Genomic DNA, 14,587 nt, shown 5'->3' on the forward strand with positions numbered 1-14,587 from the left:
GCTTGTGACACATTTGGAAGCACAGTTCCCGGTGGAGGTGCTGCAGGACTCACATCATGCTGGCTCAGTCAGCAGGTAAGCATGTGCACTGTCTTGCTTTTTCTGCCAGTGCAATTGTTCCCCATGGTTCCTACATGCACAACATATCTTGATCTGCTGGTGGTTTTCAACTTGTGTCATCGTGAACGGCTGTGCTGGTGTGTGTCTGTACACATGCATGTGTGTGTACATACATGTTCACTTCTATGCCAGTGGCTTGTTTCTGTGGTTGCATTCATGATGTTCACAGCATGTTTGGAAGTGATTGTGCAGCACCATTGTCACATACCTCATGGTCAGTGTTTCGTTCAGTGTGGATGCACATACTGCTTGGCCACATGCATGGTTGGTGCTTCTGCCCTCTGTGGGTTTCTGTTTTCTGACACCTGACACACTGACGTGGTGAAGTCTCCTTACCACCACCCTACTACTCCCCCAGTCCCAGTGTTGCATACCGTGCCCAGCAGGTGTTCTCCCTCTGCACACTACTTGTTGACTGTTGGCAATTCTAAGTCCACTTCCTTCTACGCTTACATGTCCTGCCCAGCCAGGCCACTGGTCACCATGTCCCATTCACATTGATAGGCATGTATGCACAACCTACACTGCAGCGATTCATGACATAGGGGGTCATTACGAGTTTGGAGGTAGCCATGGCGCTTTTAGCGCCATGGCTGCCTCCAAACCCCGGTCCGGGTCCGGTCTGACTGAATGGAGACTTACCGGGTCATTCCGACCTTGGAGGAGGCGGTAAGTCTCCATTCAGTAAACCATTCCTCATTCCCATTTGAGCCCCCATAGGGCTCAATGTGAATGGGGAAGGTGCTAATAACAGGCCCGCAAATTGCGGGCCCGTTATTAGCTCCAAGTTCCCTTAACGGGACCCACAGAGAACGGCTGGTCAGACCAGCCGTTCCTGCTGGGACCCGCTAAGGGACCTCAGAATATGGCGGTAAGGGTTTACCGGCACTGGCATCCTTACCGGTGCCGGTAAACCCTTACCGGACAACTCAGAATGACCCCCATAGGGTCCGGTGACTCGGGTGTGTGTGCATTAACTCCACAGGACATGTTTGCTGCACTTAATGCATGTTGGTTTTGACAGATATGCACATGTGTACCTCAGACTGCTTCTGTGTTACCCAGTATGGTGACTTTTTGTACATGTGTTTGTACTGTTGGTTATCATCACTCGTGCCCATTTCATGTTTTCTGGTTTTAATTTCTACTTCATGTTTACTGTCACAGGCTGTGGATGTGCATTGCATTGACACAATGTAGTTGCATGCATGTCTGACATCCTCCACTTCCCACCCCTTGGCTTTATCTGGTGTACCTGTGTCAGGTTCAGTGGGCCCTGGAATCCATGCACACTTACTGGGGCAGTCTCACTCAGGGGTGTGGTGTGTTGGGGTGATTGTAAAGCTGCATGTTCATTTGCTGTGTTGTCCAACAGGGGTATATGTTGGCTGATTTAGGGTAGGGGTATATGCTTTCAGTGCCTTAGTTGTGTGTCTTGTTGTGTAATGCATGCCATGGCGGGGTTTGCCTTGGTTTGTGTGACATATGGGCTACTGATTGACCCTACACATGTGCCTATTATTTGCCAGTATGTCCTTCATCTTCCACCACGTTTCTCCTTCATGGCCTCTACATGTTGATATTTTCCTTCTATGTGCCTTCTGTGATCTCATGCCATGATGGTATGTCCCGAGGTATTGATATCACTCTCATTCTCCCTAGGTCAACTTCTATGTGCCCAACGCCAAGGTGATGTTGGGGATGTCCCTCCCCGTCTTCACTCCAGACAGTGTACTCCTTGCTATGGTTTTCACTTGGCCTTCTCTCTCTCTCTCTTTTGTGCTAGTCTCCACTCCTAGGCAATGCTCAATCTGTGTCCAGTCTCCCTCTTGCACCATGTGTTCCTTCTGCACTGTGTTGTCTATGCCTGTTTCGTGATGCCATAAATGGTTGTCATGTATATCCACTGTCTTTAGGTTGTTGCAATGGATGTCTTTACAATTTGAGGATGTGTTTCCCGGTGGGATGCAGTTTATGCAGGCAGGTTGGGTACCCTGTGCAGGTAAGCGAAGGGCACTCAGGGTGTCACAAGTGGTGTGTTGTTTAACACTGAGTCTGGCACTGTGTGCATTCACTATTGTTTAACTTGTTTCGTGCAGCACATGTCCAAGTTCATGGGTGCATGTGTCACATAGTGTTCTTATGGTGATGTGCTTTCACACTCATTTCATGGTGCCACAGGTTGCGGGTTCATAGTATTGGGTGGACCATCTCTCTAAGTCCTTTCTTGTTGAGCTGTCAGGAGGGTGGCAGGGCCAGCTGTTTGTGGGCTGCAACATGTGTTGGTGGTGGTAGTGGTGTCTGTTTTCTTGCACTTTTCACATATGAATTGCCTGACACAAGGCATCCCAAACAATGATTCACATGTCACAGTCTACATGCAGTACAGTTGTTGTCCATGTGACAGTCGTCAGGTAGTTTGTCTATTGTGATGTATTGTTTTGCTATACTACATGTACACTGTTATTAGCAGTTTCTGTGACTGTGTTGTTGAATGGTGCAGATCCATGCTGCTTATGGTCATGACTCACTGTTGATTTTGCTATGGAATATCTACGGTAATTGCTGCATCATGACTTTTTCCTTTTGGGTGTGTCAACCACTTTGTCTCACTAGTCAATTGTGTCCTGTTCAGTGCGTTTTTTTTATATGGAGTGCATTGTCTCCATAGTGGCTGCATGTATGTCCCAAATGGATCCTGACACCACTGTCTTTGCACTCACAGCAACAAGAACACATTTCTGCCTGTCATGCACATTCTTACACAGGTGTCCAACCCTATTTCATTGGGTTTATGGGGATTGGTGGACACGATACTTTTGGAGTCCATGAATGCCTAGTTGTTCATAACTGATAGTTGGCAAGTTGCTAAATTTATCTGTGGCAACACATATTTTGGGTGATATATTCTTAGAAATTAGTGATGTTTTTGTGCGTCAGGTGTGGTTTCACTCCATGCTTACTACTGTGGTGGTGGTATACTCCCACTTATGTGTCTTTCATTTGGCCACACTTTGTGCATGTTGTATTATGTCTAATGGGTGCACACAATTTTGCCCTCCTAGGGACACATTCTCAGGGTGTGTTTGTGGGCTCGTAGGACTAGCCCATGGTCATCATTGAATGGCACCTGGGATGTTGGTTGACTGTGTGAACTTCACAGGGGCAGGATTTTACGTAAAGTAGGATTGCATCAGCTGGGTATGTGCAGCCTATCCAGGTGATCTATGGCAAGCCATGCGCAAGGGTCGTGCCTGTGGGCGGTGGCCTACCAGCATGTCCACTGGGACACCATGCCATGTGGCGACATTGTGCAGGACACATGCTGCCACAATGATGCTGCACACAACTGGTGGTGCATATAGCAACACACCACCAGAGTGGTCAAGGGAGCAGAAACATGAATTAAGGATTCTGAATGTGCACTCCACTCTGCCCTTAGTCGCTACAAGGGCAGTATTGTACCCTACCACAGCTGGTGTTCTGGGATTCGGCATGGGAATCATCATGAATATGCTCAGCAGGTAGGCAATGCCCCCTGTAAATGTATACATGGTTGTCATTATCATTTGTTGCCAGTGTCTATTGGTAAGTGTGCAACTTGCATGCATGTGCATGTCCATTCATACTCACCAATGAGCTATACATTCCCATGCTTGCCAGCTAACACGTTCTGGTGTAGTGGTGACATCCAGAATTTATAACTGCCATGTGTGCTTCCTGGATAGTTTGCATACACTTCAGTTATGATGCCTTTGGCATTGCAACCAGCCTGAACGTTGAATGAGTGCCAATGTTTGCGGTTGCGGTATATGTGCTCTGTCAATCTGGGGAGATGCTGCGCAACATGGGTGCAATCTATTGCACCAAGCTCTCATGGGAAGCGTGCCACAACATAGAACTCCTGAATTACTATTTGCCTTTCTGCCAGTGCTCTTGGCATATAGATGAGGCGGCAACAGAGAAGGTTGTGCAGTTATGCACGCCAGCCCCTGGTGTAGGCAGTGTGACTGTGTGGCCTGGGTGATGCCGCCTTCTTTGGCAGTAGTCCACTGGAAGGATCCAGTTACCATGAAATGTAAGGCAGTGAGCACTTTATCGTAGGGGGCTAAGGGACTTGGAGCACATGGTGGGTGACGTTAGCACATCTTCCCATTCCCTGACCAGGTCTAGGATGATAGGGAAGGGAACCTGTACCTGCCATAGACCTGGTCATCCGGCATCCCAAAGAGGGTGGTATGTGGGTTGAAGATCCAGGCCCTGGTCATCCTCCTCCTCCTGCGGTGTCCGCGCACGATCACTATGACGAATGCTGGATTCATCGTGACTGGATTTGTTTCATTTGGTATATATTGTGTGCTTTATACATGTGTGATGGCTTTTACGCCTGCTATCAGGTGGCAGGAGTGTACCAGGATTTGCTGAACATTTTAGCAACCCGACGTTCAGTGTTTAATTCATGAATACGTGTTTATTTGTGCTGGTATGGGCGTGCAATTGCTTGACTGTGGACCGTCCTTCAACACGTACACATTTTCACGTGTTATTCCTCAGCATGTCCCGCCCCCTATTTTGCTTGCTGCGTAGGGACTACCCACACTCTGCTGGGAATCTCACGCATGGTGTTCCTCCACTCACAGCGACGTGTTGGGCCAGCGCAAAATCCATGCAAGACTGGAAAAAGTACCAGCATTCGATTACATGATTCGACAAAGGTGGATTTGTGCACAGTTGTGCAAGCAAGTACCCTATTTTCCGTGCAGATAATTCCATGAATCAAGCCCTGTGTCCATTTATTTCCTACTCACTTCATCATATTTTCCATGCTATGCCAGTCTATGCAGTGCTCATTTTGAAATTGACACTGAATTCCCAATTCTGAGCTTGTGATAAAATGTGTGTGGAAAGCAGACATTCTTCCCCCCAGCTTCCAGCGCCACCGTTCTGGGGTGGGTGGAAGGAGTGGAGGGGAGATGTCATGCTCTCCTGCAGCAAAATCTGGTAAAACATCTTGTGGGAGAAACAGGTGCTGCTGTGGCACTACCAGCATTTCTCTGAAGACTGCCACTTTTCTAATTTGTGAAACTGTCCTTAAGATTTCAGTAATTTAGAAAAGGGGCGCTGCAGTCTGTGAAATGCTATTTTTAGAAAGGCAAGACATGTGCAGTGGAGGTGAATAGCACCTAACAGGAGTCTTATTTCCTGGTTTTGGCATGCAAAAGAAGGGCTGTGGCAGGAAAATCCCTTGCAGTCCGTGCCTTGCATTCCCGGTGGTCACCACGGGCGTCGTTAGGGCTTAAATCAGGCAAATGCAAAAACTGAAGATTTCATGTCCCTGCATCCCATTCTTTCTTTGTTAGGATATGGTGTTTTTAAGGGAAGTGTTGCTCCTTTTTGGAAGAACACTTTCCTATTGTTGTATGCACCTCTGAATCGGGCCTTATGGTTTTATGTATGATGAGGTCAGTGTGGGTTAAATGAAGTGCTTGATGTTGCGTGCTTTACTATAGGTGTATAGCAACATTGTTTGCCCATGATCTCACACTAGCGTTGTAAACATGCTGTTGAACTGAATTCCGATTCCACTAACTATTTAAGTGCGGGGGACGTGGACGCAGGTGGCCCTAGGTCAGGTAGACTCCCACATCATTAGCCTTCCACGGGAGATGCTAAGGATTTGATCGTGTTGTATCACACGCTAATGAAGTGTGCCTGCCCAGCAGGGGAGTTGCTAGGTTTGGAAAAGACCCGGGGCTACGCTGATGTCGGAACCGTTGGGACTGGGGGCTAGCTAGTCTTTTGGCTGTAGCTCCTGAGATTCTATCGGGGCTACAACCAAAAGATCAGGGGCTATAGCCCCCTTAGCCCCTCCCTAGCAACGCCCCTGCTGCCCAGCAGCAGGAATTCCGACGTTGACCTTGAATTTTCTTCTGTTTTGACAAATGCATACTGCCTTAAGAACCACATACCAAATGTTAAAACCACACGCCCTCATACTGCATGAAGTGTAGATAGTAATAAAGAAATATGGTGGAATTCAGCCACTACTTCAACTTTCAAACCTAAAAGCACAATGCAAAAAGAGACTCTCCTACAATAGGAATGAAACAACATTCAATGTCCATTGCAAATCGATTAGTGAAGTAAAGCTACAGACTGTTCCCGTGTTGCTACTTCTCAATGGGGTCATCGTAGCGGTACATTTTTTATCACCTAAACAGAAGTCTGGCATCATGTTTGAATAATCTAGGAAGCATCTCATAATTGTTCATCAAAGAGGGCTTTTCCAAAAATACACGCGACATTGACATATTTACACTCCTTTGAAATGACTACGTCATCTGACATTAACACCATCTAGCAGTGCTCCCCAGATATACCCACACAGATCTCCAATCACTACAGAACGCACGTGCTTGTGTATAGCAAGGTATCGGGAGGATAGCTCAGGGGCAACGTGCTCGTCTTGGAAGCAAGACGACACCGAGCAACACAGGCTCCACCCCGGGTCCGCGCTTAGAAACCTCTGTGTATGAAGCGAGTTATCAATAACCTCTCATATCATTCTGGCGTTGGCTTGATTCTACCTGCACACATCCCTTTGTACATGACGTAATGCTCCAAAGCAGATGCCTGACGTTTGGATGCATGTCAACGGTAGAGGGAGGATAAAGACACATCTTGAAGTGACTCCCATTTGCTGGCAGGCACTTCCCATATGCTGTTATTTCCCGGCACGGTTTGATATACATGCGTATCTGACTCGTTTCCCCTGGCTCCCCTCTCACGTGGGAAGATGGAGTTCAGAGAGGGACAGTTTAAACCTGTTGCTGTAATACAGAACCCAAAATAGAAACACCCATGCCAGTCATGGGTGTGAATATTTTGCAAAATAATGTACCCTGAAAAGGGGTGATGTAAAAATAGCATTGGAACTGAAAATGGCCTTTTAGAATACTGCTGCCACTGACACACAAATGTAAGAGGACTTGTATTGAAAAGGCCGTGTGCACGAACAACACATAAATATGTGAGGAGCATACACGTCATAATGGGTTTATTTATTGCAATCCCTAAAGCAAAAGCAAGGATGGCTGGAAGGTTTTCCAATTATCTGGCAATTTGCGCTGGGCAACCCTTCAGACCACCGTTCTTCCGCCTGCCAAGTCAAAACAGAAAGGGCAAAGACCGTGTGCAACTCATGAATGGCCCCGCCACAGAATGAGAATGCGGAAACATGCCTGGCAGTGCTTGTGGGCTCCAACAGAAGGGATGTGACTGAGCAGTTCATTCTTGGCGTGCGCCTCCTGGGTGGGACTTTGCCTATTTCCAGTGATCTTCAGTTGGAAATATAGAAAAGCAAGTTAGATTATTCTTCGGTTTATTTGGGGAAAGGAGTGCATTTGAAAGAAAGAGATGGAGAGGAGTGAGGGATAGGGGTACTTTTAGGAGATGCAGGGGGCATGGATTACAACCCCGAAAGTAACTCATTCAAATGTGCAGGAAATTAAGCTTTTGACTCAAAGTCCCGTTATTTATCCCGGGGCACTTTAGGGTGAAGGCTGCGTAGCCTTTTCTTGTGACTGTTCATAGGGTTCTTCCCTGAGCAGTTTGCTTGTCAGGATACTAATATGCTTAGTGATATAAACCAGCCTCCAAATATATATATATATATATATATATATATATATATATATATATATATATATCTCCCTGCTTTAGTTTCATGGGCAGTACTTTACACAAGACATTTTGCTATGTGCACATATAAGGCTTATGCTGTTAAATCTGTCACATGAAAAGTCTAATTTATTGACAAATGCAGCCACTGACAGTTATTTGTGCATTTGAGCACATGGATGCATTACATACTTGTATGCCCTGCCTATGTATACTTGCTGAGACCATCACAATTGAATCTGTGCATACATGAAAACCCTAAAAACTAATTTTATCAAACCGTACTTAGGAACTTTTTGAAAAACCTTTTTAAAAAGATTTTCTATTCGGTTGCGGTTATTTACTTTATACACTCGTATCTTAGTTTCAAAGCACCTCAAATAAAGCGACCGTAAGGAATTCATCCCCCACAAACGTATGCCTGTCCTATAAGATTTACCCATAGACAGATTCGTCATCATGGATCTGTTTATAAGAAACTGTGGGCAGAGGTTATCGGAAAGTGACCTCTACCCACGGTCGCCCGGGTGACTAAGAATCACCAAAAGCATGCACTTAGAAATAATACAACACACACAATAAACCCTAGACGCAGCAAAGTAAAATGTATATTGCATTAACACCAAACGTGATATGGGATAAACACCAAGGGGCCGATTCATAGAAATGTGCGCAGACATCCTCTATGGGCTGCACACCAAGAAGGAAACTGCGGGAGCCTGCGTGCAGAATAAAAAATGCGTGCCCTGCATATTCATGGAATTGTTTGCGCAAAGTAACCGTATTCGCAAGTTGCGCCGGGACATGCCCTACACACCCACATGCAAAGCAAAAACTGCCAGATCAGCTACCTGTGCACGATCCACCAGGTGCAAAAACATGCACCCTTAAAACAGTTTCTGGGGTCCCCCACAAGCACACTTGCATCTTGGGGACACTTTGCAGGGTCCCCCAGAACTGTTACCGGCACCCCGACATGTGTATGAAAAATCGTAACTCGGTCTAAACTCAGGAAAACGGTGTGCCAACCCCTGCAAACTGTTTCTGCACCCCGCTACACTGCTTGCACGCACCCCTAAGTTACATCGGAACCCCGGTTGAGTACATGTACCCCGAAATCCGACATGCAACCCTACCTCTGCACTACAAATCCTACGCGCAAGTGTACTTATGCCTGCCTTCGAGTGGCGTATCGTCTGGCAGACTTGCGTGCCACATCCCGGCCGAGAGGTTGCGCGATTGAATCCATGAATACATCTTGTGCCGTGCAATAGTGGGCATGCGAGGGACTGCCTGCAGGCTTTGCCTCGGAACACCCACTTTTTCAAATTTTCTTCCCCATTTTTGGTGTTCATCCCCCTTCCAAGCCCTCTGCGCAAGCCACACCCACGCTCTGCATGGAGTCTCGCACAAGGCCCTCAACGGCTCGCACACATGTGCTGACCCAGCGCAAACTCAACGCAAATCCAGGAAAGTACTGCGCTTTCGATTCCAAGAAACGATGAAGGCGGATTTGTGCATATTTGCGCAAAGTTGCGTGCACAAGTTTCCACGCAGATAATTCCATGAATCAGGCCCCAAGAAGCACACTGTGAGTGCACTGAATCTGAGCACGATCTCCCACAATTGCTGTGACACGTGCTATGAAAGTAGCAACGTCAGTGCTGTTGCAAATGGCAATTTAAAAAAAAAACAGCACTGTTTCTCATATAATATCCCTGTTACTAATCTCTCTGGTTCTCAAATCTGCTGAATTATTTTCAAACATGGATACATTTCACTTATTCAATGCAAACATGTATTATGTGACATAAATAGTAGAACTATTAAAGCATCATAATCGTATCATATTAATAATAACTGAATACAATGTGTAAAAATGAAAGTATTCTACCTGAAATATTGTCTGTGAATTTCGGTCCTTGGCATATCTGTAAAATAAATGCATCTTATTTTATTTGCAGTTAGGACAGTTAATTCGGTGAATTTCTTCATGATAAAGTTTAAAAAAACAAAATCTAGGAACCACACATCAAATACATATTAAACATTTTCATGCCAAATCAAGCTCTGCCAAACTACATTTGTAGGGAAAATCTCTGTTTTCATTGCCAGTTTAATCCATATCGATAATTAAAGGATTTCCAGGAAGTAATTTGCTCATTTCCCATTTACTGTGCATTTGGACAGTTTTGGCCGGTTAGGAATAGTAGAAAAAAAGAGTATGTGGGCAGTGTGCCACAGAAAACGATATGGTAGGGACTGGCATATTTGGGGATGCCAACATTTAGTTAGTCCAGGATGAGAAGGCATGGGTAGTTTGCCACTATGTATTTGACTATGTAGGTAGGGCATGGGTATTCATGAATCCAACACAAGTCCACAGTGGATTTTGGTAGCCAACTAGCGACCAATACATAAGTGTGTGCTACTGAATATTTAGAGATGTGTACCACAAACATTTGCAAGTCATTTTATGTGTGCAATTCAAACAAGTATGTTGCCAATGAAACCACCTCAACATGGCATTCAAATATCACAATATATTCACATCTCTGACAATACAAATCACAACATGAAACCATCACATACTACCTGGGATGGTGACAGCAGCCAAGAAGCAACAGTGTCATTGAAGGCATACACAAAGGGAAATAGGCACACTCTACAGTGCATTAGTGAATGTGTACCAATGCATACCACCAAAAGTATTAACTCATTGAAAATTAGCAAACCTCTCAAGTAACATGTCAAATCAAGTTCATGCCTGTCAAGGGTTTTGAACCATGTTGAATCATTAGGCGACAACAAAAACTGAATCAATAGACTGGGTAGATGTGGGGATGAGCTGTCGCCGCCCATCATTCTATCCCAGAACAAAACTAAATCAATAGACTGGGTAGATGTGGGGATGAGCTGTCGCCGCACATCATTCTATCCCAGAACCAGGAGAACCGCGCAGTTTTGCGCACACCAAAATGGTCGCCTAACCTGCCACCCACCAGTGCAAGCATGATGGACCGGAAGCGACAGGGGTGACAGGTGGTGCCAAAGGAAAAATAGCAGTGCCTGTTAGATCAAAAGCGCCTTGAAATCACTGCTGTTTCTCTGAAGTGCAAGCTCAAAATGTCCATTTCAATTTGTTCAAAATCCGTTTTTATTGATGTCAACAAGTTGCTAAAATCATGGGCACAAGACCACTCTAAAGATTCAACCTTTTTGTGGGGGTTCCACATCACCACTCTACTGTAAGTTTGCCCATCAAAACAATGGCAGCAAGGATTAGAGCTGTCAAGCAAAACCCTCCTGTCAAATTCAAGACAACTCCTAAAAAAATGGGTGCAGTACCAGCTTTGGACACAAGCCGGCGCTAGCGGTCTAAACTCTGACAGTAGGACTGTACTTCAGGAGTTGCCAAAGGATCCTGAGCCAGCTGGAAACTTAAAAGCCTTTTGTTTAATCAAAATTCATGAACACCTGCGGTTCACAGAAGACAGGCTGATTCAATTAACAGTCCAAGAGGCTGGGAATCCTTCTCACCTCAGAACTCCACACAATAAGCCAGGAGATCACATGGACAAGCTAACCAAATGCAGAGTGACCCCCTGGCCTGCTGACCTCAGCCGACACATGAGACTATTGCAATTGAAAGGGTATGTTAATTTGCATGTGATCCCTGACTCCCAAGTTTCTGGGGGCGGACCCAAACACTGAAGTGAATTGAATTGAAGGCAAATATATATTTTATAAAAACACTGATAACTAATTGTAACCAGATGACAAAAATGTACAATTTGGTGATCCTTAAAATGATATTGTACCTACAATTTGAGTCTAAACTCAATTTCGTACGATGTTCTGAGGCAAAACCCCATGAATTATGGAAATTGCAGACACGGGGGTTCATGCTAATTTAATGGAATATGGGTAGAAAGGCAGTGTACATGTGTGCCATTTTTGGTAAACGTCCGATATTGGTAAATCAACTAAAAATGAAAATAAGTTGTCATTTTTGAATGCAAGCTCTTAGGAAGATCAGAGTTGAACAAGCATGGACCATAAGTAATCTGTAATATGTACATGTAATGTCAAACAACTGTGTATCTGGGAAATATGTGTAGTTATGAAAAATGATTTCTAAGGTAAAAGCAAAGGGGCGTTTCTTCAATAGACCGTAAATGGCTGACATCACTCTGACACACTATCCTTTCTCAAATCAGGGACCAAAGAATCCTTTGACCTATCAAATCTTAAGAGGGTTGGGCATGCAGAATTAGCCGACCCACCCATTTTCAAAACACATAAAAAGAGCCACTGGAAGCCAGGTGGGGACATTCAATTTCCATTTCCTTGCAGAGCACGCTGACAGATGACTTCACATCCAGAGATCCAGACTTCAAATCCATCAATCTCCAGAGACCAGAGAGACCAGACCCAGACCAGATCGCTGAGAGCTGACTCAGATCGCTGTGAGCAGAACCGCAGCCAATACTGACCCGATCCGGGATGAAGTCGCATTCCTGTCCAACATATAGTGTGAGTACTCAGCCAGAACTGTGCAAAACCAATCTCTTAGTTTAAAATAATCTAATTCAAACTATTTTAACCTATTGAGAGCTGCATCATAGAAATTGTATCCCTTCTTTTGATTCAAAGCTGCAAAACTGTCATCTGTCATTTTGTAAATTTAAAATTTCATTTCTGAAAAACTACCTCCACTAAATCGTCTGTATCGCTTGAACCGTTGGCGCTAGGAGTGAGTTTTAACTGCCATTTTAAAGCTATGATTCTAAGCTTTCCAACTAACCTAAAAGCGACTTGCCTTATAGTTTATACCCAATCGCGCTTGACGCACTCGGAAAAAGTGCTGCGATTTGCGATTTGGCTCAAATTTCTTCACGTGTCAAAATAGCAGCGTCTTGCTTTCCATTGCTGAAATTCGTTTGTAACCTGATAATCATTCATAGAGCATTGCTAAAGTGATCCTGAACTAATTTAAAGTAGCTATCAACCACCCTGAATCTCTTAGAGGGAATTAAAATTATTTTAGCATATTTTTCACTTCATTGCATACCACATTTAAAGGATTTTGCCTGTGTTTAAAATCATTCCTGTTTTCCTCTAAGCTCGCTGGGGGGAACTGGAACTTTGTATTGCATTTGTGTGTATTCCTGAGAATTCTGTGTGTTACTTCCATCTCCTTACATTGCATAGGGGGGGAGTGAAATGTCAAAGAAAAAGTGACCACATTATCTTTTGCTGAAATCATATCAAGTTTATTTCTGTACTGCTTTTTATTTATCTTTGCATCTCCTTGAAACCATAAAGCATTCTCTGATACCTTATTCCCCTGTTCCTAGTCATAAGTCACCAGAACTGTGCTATTGTGGATTACCTATTGCTGATTTGCTGATTACTGCTCATATTCACTCACTTCTTGGCTCAGTGGGGTCAGGGGGATTCTAAGAGAGGGGTGTTATATAAGGGTTGTCATCCAGAGTACACAAACTCGACATAAAAATATATAAATAAGGGCTTCCCTTGGGCATCCCAGACCAGGCACTGACTTAGTGGGATTGCTTGATTGGAGTCATTTAACATACCTAAAGAATTGCACAAAAGACATTTCAACAAAAAATAGTGAACAGCGTTTTTGCAGATTCATCAAATGCATAAGTTATATTTCTTTACCCCAGATTGTCAGTTAACGGAGGAGGATTTTGTATGATTGATTGTAAACTAGTGTTGCAGCCAGCTTAGTATGTAGTGCCATTTTTATAGCTGAATGGCACATCGCTCTCAGATCTTGATGCTGGTTTGTCCCCAATCTATCGTTGACATTGCTAATGCCCAGCCTTTCGAGACACTTTTTATCATTTCAGCACAGATGACTCCTTGTCAATCAACAAATACTGAAACACTTGCAAACCAAGAGCTGGTCTTGGCCAGCCAACATTGTGCAACATGCGACATGGGCATCATTTCAAGAACAGGGAGTTCAGACACTCAATGCCCTCTGTAGATGTGGGGGCTGCAGCGTTAAAAGCTGTTTTAGAGTGGTGAAATGGGTTCACATTTGGAGCAAGCCCCATTAACTGGGTGAACACTTCATCAACTGTGTAACCCAAAAATCAACTGGCTCCTAGGATTTGATCTACCCTTCCTTATTACTTGTCATTTTTTCTATAAATCATATATTGTATACGTGTGGCATTCAATTAGAATTACTTTGCATTGACGTATCCCAATTTCTGTATGCTTTTTTAATGTACTATACATTTTTGGGTGCAGGATGTAAGCACAGGAAAGAAGTGTTGGAAAATGTGTGATGTGTTACTCCTTAATAATCATTTACATTCATCCCAAACAATAGGCACAGTTCAATAAAGATATCACAGTAAATCAATACCACTATTATAATAAATAATATAATAATAATAATAATAATAATAATAATAATAATAATAATAATAATAATAATAATTTGGCATTTATATAGCGCTACAAACCCTCGGGTATCTGAGCGCTGCTTATTATTACCCACGGTGGTGGTGCTCATTTATCGACCTCGGAAGGATGAAAGGCTGAGTTTGACCCCGCTGGGATTCAAACCTGCGTTAGCAGGCTCTGCACGGATGTCAAAGCAAGCGCTCTACTCGCTGTGCCACTTGACCGGCTAATTATTATTATTATTATTATTATTATTATTATTATTATTATTATTATTATCATCTACCCAATAACCAAAAATAATATTGATATGATTATTTTAGCCCAACATGGGCAT

General features: G+C 44.1%; 1 protein-coding gene across 2 annotated transcripts in view; it reads right to left on the reverse strand.

Annotated features, from left to right (window-relative positions):
* The window catches only part of NAALADL2 (N-acetylated alpha-linked acidic dipeptidase like 2), a 4,115,865-nt gene that overhangs the window by 3,726,728 nt on the left and 374,550 nt on the right, over positions 1-14,587 (reverse strand). For both annotated transcript variants that reach the window (XM_069618713.1, XM_069618714.1), the window contains exon 2: positions 9,695-9,731. The gene's annotated coding sequence lies outside the window, so the exon portion shown is untranslated. The remainder of the gene's footprint in view (positions 1-9,694; positions 9,732-14,587) is intronic.

The sequence above is a fragment of the Ambystoma mexicanum genome, chromosome 10 (assembly GCF_040938575.1).
Source record: "Ambystoma mexicanum isolate Mex_15411 chromosome 10, UKY_AmexF1_1, whole genome shotgun sequence".
Classification (NCBI taxonomy): Eukaryota; Metazoa; Chordata; class Amphibia; order Caudata; family Ambystomatidae; genus Ambystoma; species Ambystoma mexicanum.